The 19,559-nt window shown below is 41.2% G+C and overlaps 1 long non-coding RNA gene across 1 annotated transcript; it reads right to left on the reverse strand.

The window, feature by feature from the left end:
* Positions 1-1,632: 1,632 nt before the first annotated feature.
* LOC136991382 (uncharacterized) lies at positions 1,633-18,614 on the reverse strand. The gene is made up of 3 exons (XR_010883582.1): positions 18,456-18,614; positions 16,341-16,974; positions 1,633-1,734 (listed from the first exon to the last, which is right to left on the reverse strand). It is a non-coding gene; the product is annotated as an uncharacterized lncRNA (long non-coding RNA).
* Between the last annotated feature and the right edge of the window lie 945 nt (positions 18,615-19,559).

Consider the following 19,559-nt stretch of genomic DNA (forward strand, 5'->3'; position numbering starts at 1 on the left):
GCACTGCTTTTTGCAAGACTGCCAATATCCAGTGTTTCATACTGCAGCTCTTTAGTGGAAGGAAGTAGGGCAACGATCATGAAACCAAAGACCTCTGGCATCCACAAATCTGGGGCCATAATACCCTATTTTTATGTGCTTAGCTCCCAGAGTGGAAGCCAGAAGCCAATCTTACATGCTCAGGATCTGAATGCATACAGTGGAAAGGGCTGACAGTCCCAAAAGCTTGCTCAGGCAAAAGCATAGAGTATGAAATCCTCTCCACATCTGTGAAGTTTAGGGCCACCAAAGTGGTTAGGCTGTTCAGACCCTGTCAAGACCCTGTCCTGTCAATGCAAAGTACTTTCAATCACACAGCAGCGGTAATAAGAATGAGATGCAATTCTCATTTAGATTTAGTCCTACTGGTTAGAGTATTCACCCAGGAAGTATATGAGATCAGTGCCATCCAGAATGCCAAAATGAGCTTGGGAATCATGCAGCCGGGGAGGGAAAAAGACAAATATATTGTATAACTGTAGTGCAGGGTTTGATATATACACCTGGAAATAGAGACTCCTTCATTCCGACTCCTCCTCGCAGAACTGTTTCTGTATTTTATTGCTGACATTTATAAGACAACACACAAATCGTTGAGAAGTGGGACTGGAGTGCAACATCTTACATGTTCCTCAGCTGTCCTGAGCACCCAGGTATGCAGCAATACTCCCTCTTTCTGGTCCCTGACAAGAGTTATTTCTGGGGGAGCTGGTGGAGCATTCCCCAGGCAGCCCAGTCTTTAACATTGTGTGAAAACCCTTTCTGGAGAGACAGAAGATGAGCATTTGAACTTTTTGAGGCTGAGAAAAAGATAAACCTCAGTTTCTAACTTACCTACCCACCCTCTAGGCTATGATATGAAGGTAGGCACTACTGTCAGCTCTGCTGCTTTGAAAAGGAAGCAGCCACAGCAGTCCTTTGTGAGGAGACTGTCCACACATGAGTGGGCTCCACAACCTCCACATCAACTCGTGCTGCTTTCAAGTATTCCTCTGCCGTGCAAAACCTGAGCAGGCAAAGACAACTTAAAGGCACCAGGCTGGCCAAAGAGTGGCAGCCCAGGGCTTGTGAAAATGCAATGTTTGCAACTCCTGGTGGATTTTTAAGTGAGAAGCAGAGACATCTTGTGAGTCTAAAGGTGAGAATTGAGTGTAAACAGGGTTAGCATCGTAGTTTTGCCTTTTGCACTGCAATTCCACTTATGTCCTGATTCAGGTACTTGGGTCTTTATTGGATCTAGCCTGAGTGACCAATGTGAGGTTTTACTATGAACTCAGAAAAGAGAAAGATTCTTTATTCTGTCAGTCTGTATGGACCAACCTTGGATTCATGTTTAAAACTGATTTTCTCAAGCCTTGTTTACAGCAGACAAATATATATGGGGACCTTCATCAAAGTTTGGTGAAGACAGTTAATCCAGCAAGTCATCCAGTTCAGAGAACATCATTGATCTATTCTGCAACACCACTTTGCCTGGTGGTAGTTTTGCACTGAAGGAGAACAGATACATTCACTGATTTTTAACGTAATGTTTTAGAACACCCTGTTGTAACTTTGAAGAATGTTACCTTAGATTGTTCCTTAAAAAGTTCTTTCTGCTTCACCAGATCATTGCTCTAACAGTAGGTGTAACAGAGCTCCTTCTGCATGGCAAACAGCTCGGAGTGCTCAGTTCTCTCCCTGAACAACTCTTGGCTAGAGAGAAAACAAGTGCAGTTAAGAAATAAGTGCAATTATGTGTTTCAATAAAGCAGTCCAGTTTGGAATGCCCCTGTTTTCTGTGAGTCATATAAAGGTTTATATTCTCTGTGTTCAGCATCAAACTACATTTCAATTTAAATATCCACATAAAAAATAAGACCAGTTATGGGAATAACATACAAAGTAAGCTTATAATTATCTGCATGAAGGAGATGACACAGTACTTCTTAAAAAAAATGTCAGGGAACTTAAACTAGTAGAAATGGTCAGATTTAATTGTCATATATGGCAAGTACAAATATTTACCCACATATATAAAAGAGCTCAGTTTATTGTATCTACTCTGAAGCTGGCTTTTGCCTGACCGGGAGGCGAGGGGAGAGCACAGGCATCCATTCACTTCCTGTCCTTCTGGCTGAGGTTGTGATACCCTTGCCTATCCCAGAGCGCAGAGCCATGGTAGCGAGGGGCCTCACAGTTCTGCCATCTGCTGCACAACCAACTTCCAGGCATCAGCAGCTCTGGGATCTACCACTGACCCCAGGAGAAGCTCCAGACCTTACTGAATCCTGGTTCTCACTTCTGTCTTAGCTTAAGACATACCCGAGGGTCTCCCCTAACTTACCTTCTAGCTACACACAAAAATATCTAGCTGAAATCTAACAGCACTTTTAAAACTTGAGCTGCTTGGCCCAGGAGGCTGATGCATGAACCCGGTACCCCAGGGACCTTGCTGCAGCACGCTGCTAATGCAAGGGTTGCTGCATGTATTGCAGCACAGCATTCTCATGCCAGTAGGCTATTTCCAGAAGCGTTAACTCCGGTATAGATAACTTGCACTAAATTTGCAATGATAGAATACCCACAGAGACTATTTCTGATGACTGTCTAATTCCAGGTCACGTATATGTGTCTGCGTCTACATCTTAATACTTCCTGTCACTGTGCTGAGAAACCTTTACAGCATAATCATGTTTATCCAACCTCCATTTAATTACAATTCCTCTTTATCTGAATCATAATTAAGTTCTCTAGCATGATTTGCCTTCTTGTCTTGCTCTCCACAATTAACTCCATTAACCTTCATTTATCCAAGTGTGTTTTCTTTGTAATTTTCATATTAACAGGATTGTTTTGCAATTTCAGTCCTAATTGCTTTTTCCACTAAAAAGATAATAATTTCAGCCATAACAATGTCTTATTACAGCTTTTATACACACACTAAATATGTGGCTGTATTCTCTAAGATCTGTTGTGCTTTATTAGTGTTACAATATCAGTAGAGAAGCTAGAAGTGAATTGGTATTCTGTATGCTGTCTGGGGTCATTCATTATCCTACGCTTAATAACACCAAAGCAAATCCCAGTGGAGCACTGCAGATTTTCGAAATGTCACTAACTGCTTTTTGCCATCATAGTTACCAAGTTCTGTGCACCTCCTCCTCTTTTGTATGGCTGCAAAATCACCATCTTGAATTGTGTGAGACTGATAAGGATAAAAGTGGCAGAGAAAAACAGATGAAAATTTCAAGATTTACAGTAGAGAGTAGCCTTCTATCAACCATCATGGGCACGGAAACCCAATAATAAGCCACAACTATTCTTCTTTGAAAACATCCATGAAAGGTGTCCTACTTCACTCATTTTCTTGTATTCTTCCCACTTCTTTTCCCTGAATTTCTCTTTTCACACTTTTTCAGAAGTACCACCAGGCTTTTCATATTTTCCTCTTTTCCTTCAAAATGTTATGTCTAACTTCCATGTCTGCATTTCTCTTCTTTACCTATATTTAATTTAGTAGAATGAAAGCTGAGGAAGAAATATTACACCTTCAGTATCCAAGGTTTCTGGAGCTGGCAGCTTTTCTCCTGTGGCCTTCTCCAACTCTTCCATCATGCTGACTCACTGAAAAGGTGGTGTGAAGTCAATTTCTGCAGCCTCTCTTTCAGGGCCATTTGGGTGATAAGTAGTTTTACAGCCACCAGTCAAATATTTTACCATAACTTAAGGTAAAATATATTTCAGGGAAATCATTTTAATTTGACTGAATGTCTGATCTTTACATAAAACAACAGCAGTATAACATGCAACACATTGCCTATTAAGATTTGGAGGTATGATTATATCAATTTACAATAGGATATACAATGTTTTATATCCAAAATGGAAGTCATGGAATTCAGCCCTGTCCCATCAAATACTGAACAATAAATCTCAAAGAAGGATGTCATCATGTCATCCAAACAAGCCCTTCTGCCCCATTCTGCAACTACTTGCATTTTCATTTGGCATATGGGTATATATAAATACACATATATAAGTATATATATGTTCTTGACCTCAACTTTGTAACCTCTTCATGTAATATTGAAGTAACCCAGCTTCCGAGGCCATTCAAAAATAGACACCTACTATTACTGATCAAGTCATAACTGAGAGCAGATCTCTAGTGCTGTTCCTGAGATCACTGTGATCTGCCTAAGCCATGCAGAATTCACAACTGGTGAATTCTGGAGGATCGGTCAGATCAATCCCTTCTGAAATGATACCAAACTGGGAGGAGTGGCCAATACACCAGAGGGCTGTGCTGCCATTCGGAGAGACCTGGACAGGCTGGAGAGCTGGGCGGAGAGGAACCTCATGAAGTTCAACAAAGGGAAGTGCAGGGTCCTGCACCTAGGGAGGAATAACCCCATGCACCAGGACAGGTTGGGGGTTGACCTGCTGGAAAGCAGCTCTGCTGAGAAGGACCTGGGAGTGCTGGTGGACACCAAGTTGACCATGAGGCAGCAATGTGCCCTTGTGGCCAAGAAGGCCAATGGTATCCTGGGGTGCATCAGGAAGAGTGTTGCCAGCAGGTCGAGGAGGTGATCCTCCCCCTCTACTCAGCCCTGGTGAGGCCCCATCTGGAGTACTGCATCCAGTTCTGGGCTCCCCAGTACAAGAGGGATGTGGCACTGCTGGAGCAAGTGCCATGGAGGGCTACAAAGATGATTAGGGGACTGGAGCATCTCTCTTATGAGGAAAGACTGAGAGCTGGGCCTCTTTAGCCTAGAGAAGAGAAGGCTGAGGGGGGGGGTCTTATCAACGTGTACAAGTATCTGAAGGGAGGGTGTCAAGAGGATGGGGCCAGACTCTTCTCAGTGGTGCCCAGTGACAGGACGCGAGGCAACGGGCACAAACTGAAACTCAGGCAGTTCCATCTGAACATGAGGAAAAACTTCTTCACTGTGAGGGTGACAGAGCACTGGAACAGGTTGCCCAGAGAGGTTGTGGAGTCTCCTTCTCTGGAGATATTCAAAACCTGCCTGGACGCGATCCTGTGCAATGTGCTCTAGGTGACCCTGCTTGAGCAGGGGGGTTGGACTAGATGATCTCCAGAGGTCCCTTCCAACCTCAGCGATTCTGTGCTTCTGTGATTCTGTAATTTCTGAAGTGTTTTCCCACGCCCCAACCAGAGCTCCAACCACTAACATCTCAAAAAGATCCAGACATCCCCCAATGGCAAACACTTCAAGGGGAGTTTAAAAGAAGAATTCAGATAAGCATTACAACTTTTGTGTAACTTTTGTTAAGGTTAAAGCCAGTCAACTTTAATCTTTTCTCCTGGGCTGAGTGAATCATGATGGCAGTCTCTCCTCGATAATCCCTCACGCCATCCTGCATTGCAATGATAAAGACCAGAAAAGTATTGCTTCATTTGCTGGGGGCTGTCAGCCTTTGGGATGGAATGCCAACATGAAAGCATTTGGATTTAGATTTTGTGTTCATGTAAAAACATGCATTTTTCATGCTGAAAGTATTAATTATAAACAAACTGCAGATGTCACAGTCAGCCCAGGTTACCCACAGGATAGCCATCATGCTCTACCACTGAAATGAGAGATATGATATAATGACTTCCTTTTCACAGAGAACTGACACTGTTTCCTAAATGAAATGTTGCTACATGTCATCTCCAAAATAATTATCAAGCACTGGTAGCACAATAATGACATATACACACACAAGACCAAAAAAAAAAACCCCTAATATTCTAATGATAGAAACCTCATAATGTCAAGAAAATTAATATGTATTCCACAGTGAAGTCCATGTTTTTATGTTTAACACATTTCTATGAACATGGTCAGGCCAAGCTATAAACCTTCTCTGGGAGAGCATTAGTTTTGCTATATACATAATCTGATACGATTTCATTGCTGTACTTTGTGATAGAGTTCAGGAGTAACCACCACATACAGATCCGTGTTCAGGTCATTGTTATTAGTTATAAATGGCTTTGCTTCTGCAGCTACTGGTATCATACTGATTGTGGCAGTATCCGCCTTTAAAAGGGCAGACATTAAATGGCTTTCTAAAAATCATATTTTATGCAATCAAGAACCCTTGATCTTAGAGCTCTGGTGAAGTTTTCTGGCTTGGTCACATGAAAGGCTATGCTTAGGATCTCTTCTGGCCTAAAACCTATAAAACTGAGGAATTTCCTTATATTATGTCCTAAAGATAAGGGTTGGATCACACAGTAAGAGTTTGAGTAAGAATGAATTATGTGTACAATGCCAAGAAACATGTTCATGTTTATAAGTACAGTGGAATACAGTAACCTGAGTTATACAAAAAGATTCTTTCCACTGATTCTTAGCACATTTGAACTAGCTTGTAATTAAAACTATCCTTCCCTTTAAAAAGGCATTATTAGTCCTGCAAATCATTGCTCTTGTTGAAACACAAACGCAAATCTATCCTTTTTCTTTTTTTTCCTCTCTTTTTTTCCTCCACAGTGTTGAATTTGTGACCAGCACAGAGATAAAATTTTTAATTGATTACAATTTGCAAAAGCTTAGTGAGTAAAGGTTTCTGGTTCCCATTCCAGAATCCTACTGCAGAAGACAGAAGAACCCCAGACAGAACACCCACAACTCAAACAGTACTGCCAAATTTAGCTTTGCACAGTAAGGCGAGATGGAAAGTGGCACCTTCTCATCACAGCACTTCCCAAAGACCAGCAGTATTAAAAAAGCCTGTGAGATGCTCTGATCTGACTGTCCTATGATCAAACCAAAGACTTGACAGTGGGTAACTTTTTCAAAAGCAATCATCGGCTGACTTCGGACTAGACCGTGCTGGAAATTCTCAGATTCTCTAGCAAAAAAACCCAGAGTTGCTAGACAAGATCTAGCCTCTAATTCAAGGCTCCTTCATCTCTCCTCTGTGGGTACAAGTTAGGTTGCTGGAGGCCAGCGGCAGGCTCCATTTCAGATCTCTGTGTACCACTCGTGTTCCTCAGGCCTCGCTTGCTGCAGCCATACACTGTGTGACTGTGCAAATCTCAGTGGGATTTTAAAGACAAGACATAGCATGAATATTTTTGGAACTACATGAGAAGCACACTTTCACATTGAAATATTTTACCTGGTAGAAATAAGGACTTGTCAATAATGATACAGATACTTTCTGCATCACATAAGACAGTTATTAAGCAGAGGGCTGGGACGCAGGAAACACTGATTCTATACTAAATCCTGTCATTCACCCATTCTGTGTTTCTGGAATGAGTATTTTATCTTTCTCCTTGCTACAATAATCACCTGCCTCAAATGAGAGTTGTAAGGCTCAGTTAATGAATTCAAGCTTCACAGAGCTTGAATACACAGGTAGAAGTCTACAAAACAAAATAGTGAGCTTACGCACCCCTTCTGAGAAACCCAGAGGGACCAGTTTTCAGAAACGCTTGAGCACCTTTTTTAAGCACTTTAAGTCAGATACTCAAGATCTTTTGTTCCAGAAGAAAGTCTCATCCTTTCTGGCTGTTAAGTGATAAGTAATGGAATGATTGCATAATATGTCATGACTTAGAAAGAAAGAAAAAAATCATGTTATCAGCCTTCTTCTCTGGTCATATCTGAAGATATTCAAGATCATCCAGGAAGTTTCATAGGAAACTGGTAATATTAGCTCTGGTAATGAATTTCTGATCCACATTCTTATTCATAAACAAATCCTGGTATTGTAGGAAGTCCGCAGCACTGTGTTCTACAGAAATAATTGTTTCCAAGAAGCTACTGATGAGTTCCCAAAAGTTTCCCTGAGCAGCATCCTGCAGAAGTTAGCCAGTCTTTGAGTCCATAATGAAGATAGGGTGCCACATTTTTTTTTCTATAGCCAAGGTGTTCAGTAGCCTAAGGCTGGTTTTCCCTGGACATCCCACATGCCCTGCAGTTTATTTCCAGGTTTAGTGAAAAGCTCCTTGGGTTTGGAAAAAGAATCTGACAAGAGGAGGAAGCTTGCTTTTAGGTTCAGATTAAAAAAACAAAATGAAATAAACAGCTTTGTGCATAATAAATAAACCCATCACTCTAGATTAGTATGGATTTCTCTATTCCTGTAAAGAATAAAATACATTTCATCGGGCTAGATGCAGCTTTCTTCTGATGCAAACAGGAGCCATCTCATTGCATGCACTCATGAGTGGGAGCACACACATCACCCCAGGATATAATCAGCTGCATGAATAACAGCAGTTAAAAGTCATTAAACTGCCACCTACTGTTAATTATTCTAATGATAATGCTTTAATTTACAAAAGTATGATCTGAAAGGTCATTTGAAGTCTAACCATCACGCAGTACTGCAGGGTTTTTCTTTTTGCCCCTTTATAGCATAACACGTCAGGAAGTTTTCTTTCTCTGTCCCAGCGGGCCGGGAGAGGAGGAGCAGGAGGGGCTGGAGCACATCTCCTCATCTCCAAGCGCACCGCCAAGACACAGAGCTGTGAGCGCGACTGCCTACGAGCACAACCGTCCTAGGTGACAGGCAACAAGCAAGAACAGGTCTGAACCTGAGATCCAGATGAACACATGCGGACTACGTTACCAAAATGATCAATAGGTGGAATGGTGGAGATTTTGATCCCTCAGCTGACTCCTAGTAGATATGGTGAAGCATTTGCAAACAGAAATTTTCCAAGTTCCTGTCTTGGATGTGCATCCCATAGCCCTTAGCCTACAGCTGTTTTGGCCCCAGAAAGATTACACAGATCATTCCTGTTAGGAGCTGCCACCTCTCCCTACAGTCTGTGCATCCAAAATAACTAGCACCTCACAGTCAGTGCTTGGGGAACAGTCCACCAACTCAGACGTGTTGACGGTGGGCAAATTATTTGTGAGAGTGAACAAATATGTGGGAACAATACAACAATAATCTGTCCATCCGTAGTTCACAAGCAAAGAACACAGCAGTAACTGATGAGTATCTGCTCACTGTTAATAGCAGGTCCAGCCACATCATACTTAGCTCTCACTTAATATTTGCTTAAAAATTCATGGAAATTAGTGGGAAGGCTTATGACATCAATGAACTTTTGGTCAGTGCTTGGAAGTTTTACGTGATTTAATCTCTGGCACACATTAATTACTAATTAAGCTTTCTAAGAGTTTTCATAATAGAATCTCACCAGTCATGGAACAAAGCCACAAAGCTGAGGGCAGCTCTGAGACTGATTCTTCTCACATGACAAAAGTAACAGATGTTGCAGAAGGGGTTGATTTTTCCTAACCCTGAACTGGGAATTTTAGTAGGAGAAGGTAAATAATATTACCCTAAGGCCATTCATCTTTCTTTTTGCCTCACTACATCATGCCCTCTACAATCTCCCCAAATATCCAGAAACAGCACATATAAGTTCTTCTTTATCCCTAGAGAATTCATACGCCCTGGCTTTTGCCATAATTTGTAGTGTAGCACCACCTTCCCAGAAACCACAGAATAACAGCTTTGCAACTGCAGATCTTTTGGTGTGAAGCCTTTGCAAAGGCAAAGAAAAAGCAAAATATGAAGGGTGGTTATGTTCCAGTCTATTTTAATTACTAGAAAAATTTAATAATGAAATGAAGTTCTCCGTTCTCAGCAGTTTTTAGGCCTCTCTATAAAATACTGAAACTACCTCACAGACTACTGCTCCCTTTGGTACTTAGCTATGACGATCAAGGAAAGGTCTATTGACAGCTGTAGATCCATGTTGTCATGGTTTCAGAGCCTGTGGCTTATGTTTCCAAGTCAGGAGTTTCTAATGCAAACTGTAGCTGAAGTTTATGCTGAATATGCCATATTTAAATATTAAAAAGCAGATTGTGCATGCCTGATCTGAACATAGCATATTTGTTCAACATTCTGTTTAGGAAATTTCAACCTATTTTCTATACATCATCGTAGACTAGAGTTACAGAAAGAGATTCAATGATTCCTTGGAAAACAAACAGGATCAATAACTGCAGTTCATTGGCAGCCTCATGATCTATAGTATAAATACCATCTTCCATAATCTAAGGAAATGATACTAGAACAGCAAGAGTGATAGATGTAGGGATAACTGACCTGCATTAGAGTCAAAGATAAGCCCATGCCTTGAACAAAATTCAAGCCAAGTGTCTAGTTTTTTTTTAAAATGCCTTCTTCAGTTTTTCCCCTTCTGCACATTCCCCAGCATGCCCTCGAATACATGGGGCATGTCCAGGATCAGCTAACCAAGAATAAGCTTAATCACAAAATTACCTTACAGCCACCCTCTGCAAAATCTACTTCTAGACTGAGCTCCTTATCTTGTGACCCAGAAGCTGCATATGGCCCCCTACGACACAACCTGTTTTACAGAAGTCTCACATGTTGATACCAAACCAAGAGGTCTGTGTATTTTCAGCCACCTTGGTGCTTCATTTCCGCACAATATCAGAGACTCGGAGGAGGTGTTCCCTCTCTGATTGTGTAAATTATTCTCTACCCTGAAAACACTTTTAATATTGGGGAAACCTCTTTGACAATCTGCATCTCAGTTTCTTTGCCTATACAATTACTTGCACAATTAGTGCAAGTTGACCCTGAATATAAAGCAACCCCTGACTGTTGTCTCCTTTGGGGAAGAAAAAAAGATTGATATTGAATATAAAGCAACCATCACATTTTCCCTGCCCAGGCTCCACCCTTCTATGGCATACCTTAATTTCCCAAAGTCAGACCCCCAACCACAACCAATAGTGGTTTTAGTTATGACAGTGAGCTAGAGAACAAGCCCACATTTACTTCTGCCTGTTCTGAGCAGTAACCTCAGATAAACGAGCAGAGGGGAGCTGTAGGTGATTGCCTTTAAAATCCTCCCCTAGCCCCACAGGTGAATCAACGTACCCTATCTGGAGGCACCCTCAAGAAAATACATGTAAATGAGTCTTTGAAGCAATTAGTTTAATTTTATTATGCTTTTGTGTGGATATCCTCATTCAGAATTAAAGTGGCCTTCATTTGATTTACTCTACCTAATTTCCAAAGAGAACCAAAGCAGATCAAATTAAGGACACTGCAATTCTGACTAACGGTGTCCACGTAGTACGGTGTAATGCAATTTAATTCACACCTTTTCAATTCACATCTTCAGCTCGTTTGGATTACCTTTCCAGTGTGGCCCTGAGACGGCAAGCATGAAATGCATTACTGTTTGAAGAATGGCCTGGTGGCCTGCAACACTAAACGGATACATCCTGTTTTCTTGTCCCAGTTAATGGAGCACATAAATACTTCCACAGGCACTGCTACTCAACAGAGACAACAGCATAAACAGGTCTGTGTGAGCACCTCGCAGGTGTTTTCGAAGCTTCTGTTAAAATCTGAATTTGACTTTAATTGCATCTTGAGTTTGCATAGAAAATGTGTAATATCAGAGGGTTCTTTCAACTGTCTGTGGCATTTACACTTGCACAAATTATACTGGGCATGTCCGTATGAAAAACAGTAAGCAGATTAACTCCTACTTAAAAGGCAAACTACTTTTAGATGTCGGTGCTTCCCTCGGCTCTCTGTGCATTCCAGATCGGCACAGCCCCCTAACTCTAAATGCCTCCTCAATATCAGCTGTGCAGCATGCGATAGGCAGCTGAATCTTGAAAGCCACGGGGGAAGCTCAAGCAATGTGGCATTTTCCAGTCATGACATGAATGCCCCAGCTCACAGGCTCCAAGTTCGGTCAGTAAAACAGCAGCGCTACGGATGTGCCAGCGGCGCCGCGGGGTGCTTGCACCGATGGCAGAGCCAGTGCGGGACGGGGCCAGCCCTCCACAGCTGCTTCCTTCCCCGGGCCACCGCACTTCTCTCACCTCCCCCAGCTGGAGGTTTTCTCCTGGGAAGCCGCCAGCAGAGGTGGCCCATGGGGCCAGGGCCGAGGCCAGGGCTGGCCAAGCAGCACTGCCAAGGCCCGTGGCAGGTCCCGCACACCAGGCCTCCGGGCTCAGACACCTGCACTTAACGCACTTCTTCGCTGTACTCCATCCTCCCTCATGAACGACCAGTGAGTAAAAGAACTGTGGGCTGTAAGAGATTTCTACCTCTAATGCGCTAGTCCGATTAAGACATTTGCTTGCCAAGAGGTTTTCCGTCTTTCAGGTGACCAAACTTCACAATTATCTCCCCAAACACCATACTTGTGCAAAAACTGTGCCCTTAAGGATGTTCTCCTTTTCCTTCAGCTGCTACACTTCAGGTTTGATGGTACTGAGAAATTTGAACAGGATGAAGGACATACAGAGAGAAGGTACGCAGTATTAGCAATTATTGTTACATTGATAGTGCCAGCTATTAAAGCTAGAAAAATCCTATTTACAGTTGTTTAACAACTGGGAATTAGACTTTGCATAATGAGAAACTACTTTCAGCTGATTTACCCCTCCCACACTCCCTGTTGCACCAGATCAAGAGCCTCTGCTGACAGCTTGCACAACCTCCTGCTTGAGGCAGGGATTTCAAACTTGCCCGCGGACAGCTTCTGTAGCAGAAACACAGCCTTTCATCCCTGTGAAAATCCAGGCCAATTTGGCCAAGGTATAAAGCAAATAACGGCAATAATCCTGGTGTGCTTTGTACTGCTGATGCTAATGGGCTGGTCCATGAAAGGAAATCCCAGAAAGCCTCACAAACAGGCTTTCTCTGGGCACCCCACCTTTTTTCTCCCAGAACTACGCCAAATAACAGGGAATGGCTTTCTTGGGAAACCGTTTCATAATGTTTTTAAAAGGTAAAATCTAACTTCTTGACTTAAACTTTTCCATATGCTGGTAGCTTGTTACATCCTCCATACCCCAGAAGGTGAGGCAAGCAGAGCAGGGAGCCTCTGTGTCCACTGTGGAGTTACCTGGGGCTGCACTGCTGCAAAACCCAATCTCCAGACCCAGCATTACTGCTGCAGACAGCCAAAGATTGGGGTTCAGCGCAGCTACTTGGACTTTGGCACCAAAAAGATGACACATGAATTAAAGCAGAGCTGCAAGACTGTGCTATAGTGAAGAATATCAATAATCAAAAAAAAAATTCCTACAAGTTTATTCCAGGATGCATTTATTCTTTTCATCCTTCCATATATCAAGAATGCCAGCCATTTTTCCTCACTATCTCCAGTACCTACAGCAGTCCTCCCTGGCAGGAGACTAGCAGTTCTGGTTGTAATGAAAGCATTCTACCTCCCAGCTGGGATAGGTGGCTCATTAAGCCACCATAAATTAATTAGGTCCAATATTGTGCATAAAAAGTTTTAAAGGGCAAGGTGATAAACAGTGGCTGGAGCAGAGGTCCATAGCAATGGAAGAGGATATTCTCCCCCAGGTGCTGAGCAACAGCTCTTATCAAATGTTTGTGAACTTCCTCCGTGCACTGCTAGCAGTTGAAAAATTTGGAAATTTGACTAAGTTGGCTTAGGTCACATAAGTGCATAAACAGTTTAATTCACACAAATTGCACTCCTGTGGGCGCGCTGGCAAGCGATCTGCCAGCAGAGAGCAGTGAGGAACAACAGGGACCATCCTGGTTTCCCTTCATATAGTCGGGTCAGGAGAGGATTTGTTTCCGTGGCCTAACAACTGAAACTCCTTAGTTTTAAACCCAGCTCAGACTTGTTAAATCCACTCTGATGCCTTTAACAAGTCTCTTTTTCCATTTCAGAGTTCCCAAAGTGGTAACTAGATTAACCAGTGCTTACACAGAGCTCTGTGATGGAAAGCCCTGCTAAAATGCATTCTGCAGATTTAGCACTGTTAGGACACAGATTCAAAAAATTGCAGTAGGAGTTATTTATGGCTCCTCATTCAGCAAAATACTTAAGAACTTGTTTGAAATTAAGGATTTGGTCAAGAAGTCTGCTAATTTCAAGCCAAACTTTAGTAATTGCTTACACAAAATGAGCAATTTTCCATGTTGGCATGCATGCCAGATTTCAGCAAGGTTTTTTTAAAGGTGTAAGCAAATTACATTTTTGTCAGTCAGCTGTGAATCCTACTGAAAATTTATCTAGGTTGTTTTGCATCTATCTATATTTAACTTATGGTGAAGTTAGAAGTAACCTGTGATCCTGTTAGCCTGAAATCCAAATAATTTTCAAAAGTACATTGGGAGGTTTGAAAAGTTTGGAGGCAGATGCCTCTTTTAAATCCCTGAAGAAAAATTGAGAATAGAAGTGTCTTTAATGATTTAGAACAGGTAGTAGGGAAATAACTGTGCTGATTATCTAGAAAACAAGCATCAGAAAATAACATCCATCAGAGAAGAGCCAGGCGCAGTGAGATATACAAATACAGGTACTTGAGAGAAGTTATTTAAGAGTAAGGAATGAGACCTTTTATTCCACACTTGATATATTCTATCAGCTTCTACATCTTTTTCGTCCTTCTGATGCCAGTCTATAATTGAATGATGAACAAAAAATACAGGGAATTGCTTTACTGAAAACAAGCCCAAGCATAATCAGCATTTATCCCTCATGAGCAGTAGCATACTGATAGGTGATCTTACTGATTTCTTTACCTACCAGTGGAGAAAACAGGGAGCTTTTTTCAGCGTAAATTCAAAGTATTCTACCACACACCCTGAAGAATTGGTTTTCCATCTCTTCTCTATATTCTGCGCTCACTTGCCCTGCTAGCACTTCCATGCAGAACTGGAACAAGCCAGCTGGGCAATCAATGGCAATATTCAGCACCTGATGTATTTACATATATGTTCATTAATGATTTCAGTGATACAACTGGCTCTCTCTCTGCTACTACCTGATCTTCTATGGTATATGGCAACTTATTTTCAGGTTTCTGTAAATAGTATTTTTAATAGTTATTATAATTATTAATCATTACATTATTATTTTATGGTTATTATCTCTAGCACTCCAGGGCTCAGTGAAGAGACAGAAAACTTAACACTCATAAACTTTTCTCTTACTTACTCTGGAACACCAGTAATTCAGTAATCTATTTGAAAAGATAGTTGTTTCGGGTTAATTAGCATCTTCCAGCTTTTCATCATGAAAGCAACATAAAGAAAGTAGAAGAAATAGGAAATACAGTTAGTACCAAAGTGGTATGATGCACTCCGATGTCATACACTTGGGAAAAGGATTTACTGCATTTGACGTACAAATCATTGTATGCTTATAGTTGGTCAGAAGTTCTCTTTGAATTGCCTTTTCCTTTACTTCAACTATCAAAAAAAAATATTGTTTATAATACTGATATAATGTGGCACTTTATGAAGATTAAAAAAGACTTGCACTTCTCTAAGGAACTGGAACACACTTCATACAGGAAAGATAAGATTTGCCTGCTTAAAGCCAAAATTAAGATCTTAGTCCTTTGGTGCTTCAGTTTTTGGCAAAGTTGCCCAGCTGCTTAGAGCTCCATTTCTGGGTGTCCCCTGAAGCAGGTCAGTCACAGCAGAGGTAAGCATTTTGGCTCTGCCAACCATTTGCTGTATAAGTCCAAAAGGAATCCAGAAGCTAGTACTCCCTTCCTGTCTCATAAGGCATTTTCCAGAAGTACCCATGAAAATGAGCTCCACACAAAATACTGTAGGACCCACTTTCTTTTAAAATAAGGTTGGAATAGGATTGTGCTTGGAGCATTCCACCATGTAGGTATCTCCTGTTGGGATCTCCAGTGACACTTCTCCCTCCATGCTCCTTCCAGCGATGGGTGTTTGTGCTCCTTCTCTCTTCCCTTTTCCATATGCAAAGCAAAAGAGCTTCAAACCAAAAAGCACTACTGTCCCATATCTTGTCTCTTCTCCCAACATCCTTCTGCCAGAGCTCTTGGAAGACAGGAGGTAGGGGTTTAGAAAGACACTGAATCATCATGTCCTCTGCCCTGAGAAAACACTCTGAATACTGAGCACAGTTTAAAAAAAAAAAAAAAGGTGGTGGTGGGGGGGGTAGGGATGCCTTCCTTCTCCACCACATTTAAAATGGAGACTTGGCCACTGCTAAGTATCAGTAAGACAGCACTAACGTGCCTGCTTTCAGGATTAGGATTCAGGGCCATAGAGGCAGAGTCAGGATGACTGGGCCTCTGGGAAGATTTGCACCTGACTAGCCAAAAAAGAGAAGATTCTCGCAGTACTCTGGAGGTTCTATAATTCTGCACAGCCGTAGGGGTTAGGGTGGGGGAATTTCATTTCCTGGGCAGAACTCCTCCTCTGATAGGCAGCGTGGGCAGATGTACTGTTACCACCTGTAATTTTAAGCCAGTGCTTTATCACTACATTTTTTCTATTGTAACGAATTAAATTCCATTTTAACTTACGTAATTATTCACCTGTGTAACAGCATCTCTCATTATCTGCTCTCCTCAGGCTTTGAAAGCATCAGGAGAATTCCTAGGTCCAATCTCAAATATTCCAAAAATCTTTATGATTACTTGGGGGCCTTGATGTCTCTTCAGATTCCTCAAGATCCTTGTAAGAACTTTCCTCGTCTTCAGTTGTTTCACTGAAAACTCTCAAAAAGAAGAATCTCTCCAAGGAATAAATATTATATTTCAAAGAGCATTTCCAGTTTTTGTAGGCCCAGCATTTAAGACTTCAAAAAAATAATACCCTTTTAAAAAATGGAGCAATATCAACCCTAACATGAATTACATGTTATTATGTTATATTTGTCACAGTCAAACTGATGCTAACACCACCTTTTCAAAAATCATGAATCAAGCCTTTTGAAAAACATTTCTTATCCTTTTTTTTCTCCTTATTTATCTCCTTAGGTTTTGAATCAAAATTTAATATACTCCAATTTTCATCACAGTCACAGAGCCTACAAACCTGTAAGCTGAGAATCTTGGATAAATCACTCCAGAAACAGAAGACTTACGCACAGCTCTTCAGAAAAAGAGTAGCACTGTTCTAAATCCACAAGAATTAAAATGAAACTGGAAAGAAAGTCTATAAACAAAAGAGGAAAAAAAAGTTCATTTTTATTACCCAAGTATAATGAAATTGAAGAAGACAAGACAATAAGGTAGGAAAAGTATATTAGATACTTTAAGATTTTCATTTTGATATAAGAACTCTTTGCTAGCAAAGACAAGGATTATTTTATATATGAAAGTATAATTCAATTGTGTAATCTTCATTTCTTTAGGTTAAATGAGAGTATTTAATCATATGTGTTAGCCATAGAACATAGGTATCTCTGAGGCTGCACACAGAGACAAAAATCAAGTGGCAATTTTTATAGTAGTGAATATATACTACTTTCATACAGAAGAACAGAAAATTTCTAAGCTCATTTCTTCCCTAGAAATGGAAAATTCCCTTCCCTTTGGTGATTTCTTTAGAATTCAAAACATGCAGAAGAATGCTTGAAGTTCACTGACAGCAGGAGGGTTCATATCAGCTGACTCTGTACTGTGATGCCTGCTGCCTCAAACCTGCTGATGCTCCATTTTCTTTGGATTCACCCCCACATAAAGTATTGGCTCTGTGAATTATGCCATTTTGCTTTGAAACTCTTTTCTGGTTCTCTAATGCTTCACACTACCTGGCAGTATTGCAATGTTAGGCATTTTATCCCAAGTGAAAAATATACGAAAGTTAGCTGGAAATATGTTTTCTCTGTTTTTTTTTCTGAACCAGCAATATTTTGCCTCTTCATAACCTAACTCATTATAGTTCAGCTGACCTTTACAAAAAGCAGGAATAAGACTTTGTAGTGCTTCTACATCATGGATCACTTTTTACATAGCTATGGTTACTCATATAAATTTATATATATAGGTTACTCATATAAAAATGGGAAAACAGCCTCCAGACAAGGCTGACACATTTACCAGCTTTTCCCAATGACCAGCTGACTTGGTTATGCTTCATGCTGTATGTTAACAAGCTGTACTACTCATACCCAAATCAGGTGGTCCCTAAGAAGCCATATTAACCCTGGCTAATGCCAAGTAACTGAAGTTAAGATTTTACGTGTGAACAGGAATCAGATTTAGCACAAATCTTGAGTTATAAGTCAGATTAACATAGGGGTGAAGAGGCAACAGCAGGCGAAGGAATGAGCTGAATACACCTAACATTTTTTGAGATTTGAAGTAAGGTCTTTGGGAACATTTCTGTTTTGATTCTTTTCAAGTCTTCGGGTAATACATTAGAGTCAGAGAGTCAATGGTAAAACCCCTACTGACTTTGCTGGACTGTTTGTAACTGGATGGATCCTTCCAGTGCGCTATATTTAACTGCAGACTTGCCGGGAATTCATCCTGGCAAGTCACCATGCAGGCACTAATCCTGAATAGGGGAAGAAAGAATTTAAAGAAACAACATTGGCATTGCTGCAAACATACTGATTAAAATGGGTTGCATCACACAATAGCCGTCAAGAATGTACACATGGAAACATATTAAACATTGAGAGATAATACCTTTTCATCCTTCTTCTGCTCATAGGAAGGCTCAGGTAGGGAGGGAGCTCAGGAGGTCTCTAGTGCAACCTCCTGCTCACGGTGGTGTCATCTCTGTGGGCAGACCAGGTCACTCAGGGCTTTGTTTGCTTTGTCCACTTGTTACAACAAGGGATTTTTTCCCCTTCAGAATAAAGGAAAGTGGAAAATATAAGAATAAGTTGTGCTGATTCAAACCAAAGACTTGCTTAGCCCAATATCCCATCTCCAGCAGTGGTCAAGAGCTGATGTTTATTAGGAGAGCTTAAGAACAAGGAGAGCATATATCACATTTCCCTCAGATACTCTCTTAGCTTTCAACCCTTTTCAGCTCAAGGACTGCCTGGCCTAGACGTGGTTTCTAAGTATTTGCTGATTCTTCATGGATTTCTCTTGAGGAGCTTGTTCAATCTCCCTTTGAAAGTCACCTTCCAGCTCCCACAACACAGTGCAGAAAGGGCTCCATAGCTCAGCTAGCTGCGGCATGAAGAGCCACAGGCACTGTTGGTGCATGGTGCATGCGTCTGGCCAGCTTCCCCGGCGCCCTGCACTGCACCAGGACGCAGCGCGGTCAGTCCCTTGCCGATCTCTTCGTGCCTACCAGCCATGATTTTATGCCTCCAAGGATCTACAGAACTGGAATTTCCTCCTTTGCTGGGTTGACACATTTCTCGATTTGTTTAATTAAAAAAAAATACACATTGATGAGCCTATAGAACAACAGCACCCAGGACCTGAGTTTTCAGATTTCAAATGTCACAGAAAGGACGTATTCCAGCATGACTGGATTAATAGCTGCCAAATCACTGCCTAATAGAAAATAACAGTTCTAGCAAAATACCGATTCACATATGACCTTAAAGGATGTATGTCTTCACCAGCAGTTTGCACAAAACAAACACATCAAATAATACATGTTTTTTTTTCAAAAGATAACATTCTAGGAATGAATAAACATTCATAACATAGAAACTTCACATGACTTTATGCTGAACTTGCCCTGCCAAAAAAAAAAGCTACTAATTTAAAAAGTCATCAGTAGATCATTAACTGCCATAGCAAAGACTCCAAGCATGTTGTAAAATA

This window comes from Apteryx mantelli, chromosome 2, assembly GCF_036417845.1.
Source record: "Apteryx mantelli isolate bAptMan1 chromosome 2, bAptMan1.hap1, whole genome shotgun sequence".
NCBI classification, from domain to species: domain Eukaryota; kingdom Metazoa; phylum Chordata; class Aves; order Apterygiformes; family Apterygidae; genus Apteryx; species Apteryx mantelli.